Source organism: Ovis canadensis, chromosome 13 (genome assembly GCF_042477335.2).
Source record: "Ovis canadensis isolate MfBH-ARS-UI-01 breed Bighorn chromosome 13, ARS-UI_OviCan_v2, whole genome shotgun sequence".
Lineage (NCBI taxonomy): Eukaryota > Metazoa > Chordata > Mammalia > Artiodactyla > Bovidae > Ovis > Ovis canadensis.
The window spans coordinates 55,353,544-55,358,494 of NC_091257.1; the positions used below are offsets into that span (position 1 = coordinate 55,353,544).

Consider the following 4,951-nt stretch of genomic DNA (forward strand, 5'->3'; position numbering starts at 1 on the left):
GCATTTCCTCTCTGTGCATCCTGGTCTCAGGTCTCTCCTTGTGCCCATGTTTATTCACTTATAAGGACATGGGTCATGTAGGATTAAGGCCCACTTTAGTGACCTCACTGTAACATCATTACCTCTTTAAAGGCCCTGCCTCCATGTACAATCACATTCTGAGGTGCTGAGGAGTAAGGGTTTCAACACAGAAAGGAGGGGCACACAATTCAGCCAATGAAGCCAGTATGTGTATAAGCTAAGTCTGTGCTAACCCAAGAAATTATTGCTGGAAGATGGGCAGCAGGCTTGGATTGCCTGAACCCTACATTGGAAGGTAAGTCTTAACAACTGGAACTCCAGAGATCCAAACTCTGAGGGTCTGTGGGACATTGAAGCATGAAGCCTGTGACAAAGTAGGAAGGGCCTCTCTGAAATGGTGATACACTTCTCTGATTTTTTAACCCTCTCCATGTTGGCCTTGGGTGAGAGGTTAACCCTTAATGAGAGCTGTCCTGTCCAGAACAGCTACCCATGGTCATGCGATTGCTGAGCACTTGAAATAGGGCTAATGTCACTGAGGAACTGAATTCTTTCATTTTAAATCATTTGTCTTCAAACTGAACTGTAAAACGTGTTTTCCTGTGAAATGCAATTTTATAGTTTTGATAGACATCCATTTTATTTTATCTGTTTGGGGGAACACAGGAAAATAGGATTTATTGGTAGTCATGAGTAAGGAGGCTGGCGCCAAGGCTCTCGTGAGCGAAAGACCCACCATCCATCCAGGGGAACATGATTAGGGATGTATTTGGCTCCACAGCCGTCCAGGGTAAGCTGCTTTTCTGCCACCATGTCTTCAAATTCATCTGCTTTAAACTTAGTAAATACCCACTCCTTGGAGATGCGGGTTTCCTGGAGGCCAGGCCCCCCTGTTGAGGGCCTCAATCGCATCCTCTTTGTTCTGCAGCTTGGACGTTATGACTTGGCCAATGTGGACCCTGGCCACTGTGCCCTGGGGCTTTCCAAAAGCACCACACATATCTGTCTGGAGCTAGATTGGGGGCAGCATGGCAGTCATGAATGTCCACTGGAAAGGGCTGTCTCCAAGGTCCCTGAGGGCAACCCATACAGGCAACAGGCTGAATACATTGTCAAGGAGTTTGCTGTCTGTAACCATTGCGTACCAGGCTCCCATGGGGAAGACAGCACAGTTGGCTTAATTGCCTGCAAATTACTTAAACTATTAAAAATGGTGTGTCTCAATTATGATGCCCAATCAGTGAGGAAAATACACTGACATTCGAAAGTTAGAATGAAAAACAGGTACACTATCTCATTAATAATTTTTATGTTGATTAGGTTTGAAATGAACATTTTCAATATGTTGGATCAAATGAAATACATGATTAAAATTAATTTACCTGTTTCAGAAACAGGTATAGATACAGAGAGCAAACAGATCGTTGCCAGAGGGAAAGGTTGGGAGAACAAAGAAATAGGTGAGGGAGATTAAGAGCTACAAACTTCCAGCTGCAAAATAAATGAGTCATGGGGGTGACCTGTACAGTGTGGGGAATACAGTCAATAAATAGGTAGTGTCTTTACATTGACATATTGTAACTAGTTTTACCCTGGTGATCATTTTGAAATGTATAGAAATGTCAAATCCCTGTCTTGTACAATGGGAATTAACAGTGTTGTAGGTCAACTATACTTCAGAAACAAACAGAATAAGAGATCAGATTTATTGTCAGTGAAGGTGGGTATAGGGTGGCAAATCAGAAGAAAGGGGTCAAAAGGTGCAAATTTCCAGTTATAAGATAAATGAGTTCTAGGGATATAATGTACAATATGACACATTTAATTAACACTGCTCTATGCCATGTATGAAAGTTGTTAAGAGAATAAATCCTGAGAGTTTTCGTCACAAGGAAAAGTATTTTTTCCTATTTCCTTAATTTTCTATGTATGTGAGACAATGGATGTTTATTAAACTCATTGCAATAATAATTTCATGATATATGTAAGTCTAATCATTATGCTATATACCATTTGGGCTTCCCTGGTGGCTCAGAGGTTAAAGCATCTTCCTGGAATACGGGAGACTTGGGTTCGATCCCCGGGTCGGGAAGATCCCCTGGAGAAGGAAATGACAACCCACTCCAGTACTCTTGCTTGGGGAATCCCATGGAGGGAGACGCCTGGTAGGCTACAGTCCATGGGGTCGCAAAGAGTCAGACACGACTGAGTGACTTTACTTACTTACTTATATGTATTTAGGTATATGTCAATTATACTTCAATAAAATTGGAAGAAAAAGTTTAAATTAAAACTTTAAAAATTAATTTTATCTGTTTCTTTTCTACTTTTTATAATGTGGGCACAAGAAAATCTTAAATTATCTGTCTGGTTTGCACTATATTTCTATCAGGCAGGTTAAAATCTTCATCCTCCAAAATCTCATTGCTTACCAAAGACAAGACACTGGGTAAACAAAAAGATTAATTCCTTCTTCCAAAATTATTAAAGTTCCAGGTCCCTTGTGTCTTCTTTTACTAAGATTAAGATAAGCAAAACCAACCATTTCTTCCTGTATAATATATTATTAAATCTCCCATTACTAGCCATATTTGTAAGTTCTTTCAATAGTATTTTCAACATTGAAATCCTATTAAATCATACCTACATTTAGGAGTCAGGAATACTTTTCTTCATAATGAAAAGATGCTTCTTTTGAGGTCATCCTGCTCTCCTGGCACTTCTGGATTTTTCCCAGGACATCTTGACCTCATTTGTCCCCCGATTCCTCTCACTCTTTTTTTTTTCTCCTCCTCCCTCAGTTACCAGGAAATTCTTGGATAAGACATCTGTTATTCTTTCTTTATTTCTGCCTAACATGAGCTAAAAACTTGGTCTCATTTCTTCATCTGAAATATGGGAGAGACACATTGAATCTCACAGCATTAAAAGTTAAAGAATTACAAGTTAAAAATTCAAACAAAAGAAATGTTTGATAGGACGTCAACATAACTGGGTTGGTTGTCAAAAACAACTAACAAGTTGTAGGCAGAACTTCTGGACATCTGACTCCATGGTTCAATTTCCTCTTACTCCAATCACTGCATGCCTCACACCCAACAAAAACTGTCTAAAATTCGCTGAATGATCACAGAATCCATCCAATATCACATCCTCATCATGAAATACAGGACAGGGGGAAATAAAAGAGATGGCTTTTGCTTTATCTTTTTTTTCTTCCTGGCATCAACCTGCCTTTAGAAATAATGAAATCATTTGTTGGAAGGATGTCCACTTTGAAGATCACTTGCTACCTAACTGTCTTGGTCATTTAAGTAGATCTCAAGGAAGATTTAAAGAGTTTCTCACCCTTGTTACTCAGATAAAAGGAAGAATCAGGTGCTGAATTTGGTTTTGTGTGTGTGTGTGTGTGTGTGTGTGTGTGTGTGTGTGTGGTTTAATATTTGATGAAGCTTCCATTTCATAGACACAAGTGTTGCCATGTGAGTTTTATTTTTTGTCTTTTAATTGAAGTGATGCAGATTGAATCAAAGATAAAAATACATTCAGGTACAAAAGGGAGAAAATATTTACACCCGGAAAAGTAACATACAAGTGTCTGGCCTCATGTGCCTCAAGAAACATTTTTTCATGTATGTAGGAAAAGCAATGCACAGCATAGTGGCTTAAATTAAAAAGCACAAGGGAAAGAAAAGTTGGTAAAGACAATCAGCAGAAAAATACAAAAGATCAACCTACCAAAACTGAGAAGGGGAAGATAGGAAAGCATATACATGAATCAAATCCTCATATGACATAGCAGAAGTTCAGGAGAGAATGTAGGAAGATTAAAAAATCAAGAATTCTGGGAAGCCAAGTTAATTAGAGTTATGAAGGCAATTACTCAGTTCAGTTCAGTCGCTCAGTCATGTCCGACTCTTTTCGACCCCATGAACTGCAGCACACCAGGCCTCCCTGTCCATCACCAACTCCTAGAGTTCACTCAAACTCATGTCCATCGAGTCGGTGATGCCATCCAGCCATCTCATCCTCTGTCGTCCCCTTCTCCTCCTGCCCCCAATCCCTCCAGCATCAGAGTCTTTTCCGATGAGTCAGCTCTTCACATGAGGTGGCCAAAGTATCAGAGTTTCAGCTTCAGCATAAGTCCTTCCAAAGAACACCCAGGACTGATCTCCTTCAGAAAGGACTGGTTGGATCTCCTTGCAGTCCAAGGGACTCTCAAGAGTCTTCTCCAACACCACTGTTCAAAAGCAGAAGGCAATTACTAGAAGGCAGAAAATTGTTTTAAAATCTTTGACCTATTGGTTATTCAAGAGCACGTTGTTTAGTATCCACATCTGAGAATTTTCCAGTTTTCCTCCTGTTATTGATCTCTAGTTTCATACCATTGTGATCGGAAAAGATACTCGGTATCATTTTAATCTTAAATTTGCTGAAACTTCTTTTGTGATCTAACATATAATCTATCCTAGAGAATGTCCTGTGTGCACATAAAAAAGAATATGGGCAAATCTAACAGTCCATGCTGCAGGATAGAAGTGTGTTACCTTTGGGAGGGTATTGACTGAAGGCAACAGCAAGGACGCTCTATGAGTGACGTGTACAATATCATGGGCTTCCTAGGTGGCTCAGTGGTAAAGAACTGCCTGCTAATGCAGGAGATGTAGGTTCAATCCTTGGGTTGGGAAGATCCCCTGGAGAAGGGAATGGCAACCCACTCTAGTATTCTTGTCTGGAGAATTCCATGGACAGAGGAGCCTGTTGGGCTATAGTCCATGGGGTTGCAGAGTCCAACATGACTGAGTGACTAAACCACCACCACCAGCAAATACAACATCATAGCCTATGTGTCATTCTTCAATTGATGTTTTCACTTAAGTGTTTGATACATCTCCCTTTCTTTCTTTTTTAAAAATATGTATTTATTTGG

The 4,951-nt window shown here is 40.0% G+C and overlaps 1 non-coding gene across 1 annotated transcript; it reads right to left on the bottom strand.

The window, feature by feature from the left end:
- Nucleotides 1–1,077: 1,077 nt before the first annotated feature.
- Nucleotides 1,078–1,212, bottom strand: LOC138417988 (small nucleolar RNA SNORA70). Its single transcript, XR_011248395.1, has one exon. It is a non-coding gene; the product is annotated as a small nucleolar RNA SNORA70 (small nucleolar RNA).
- Nucleotides 1,213–4,951: the final 3,739 nt, after the last annotated feature.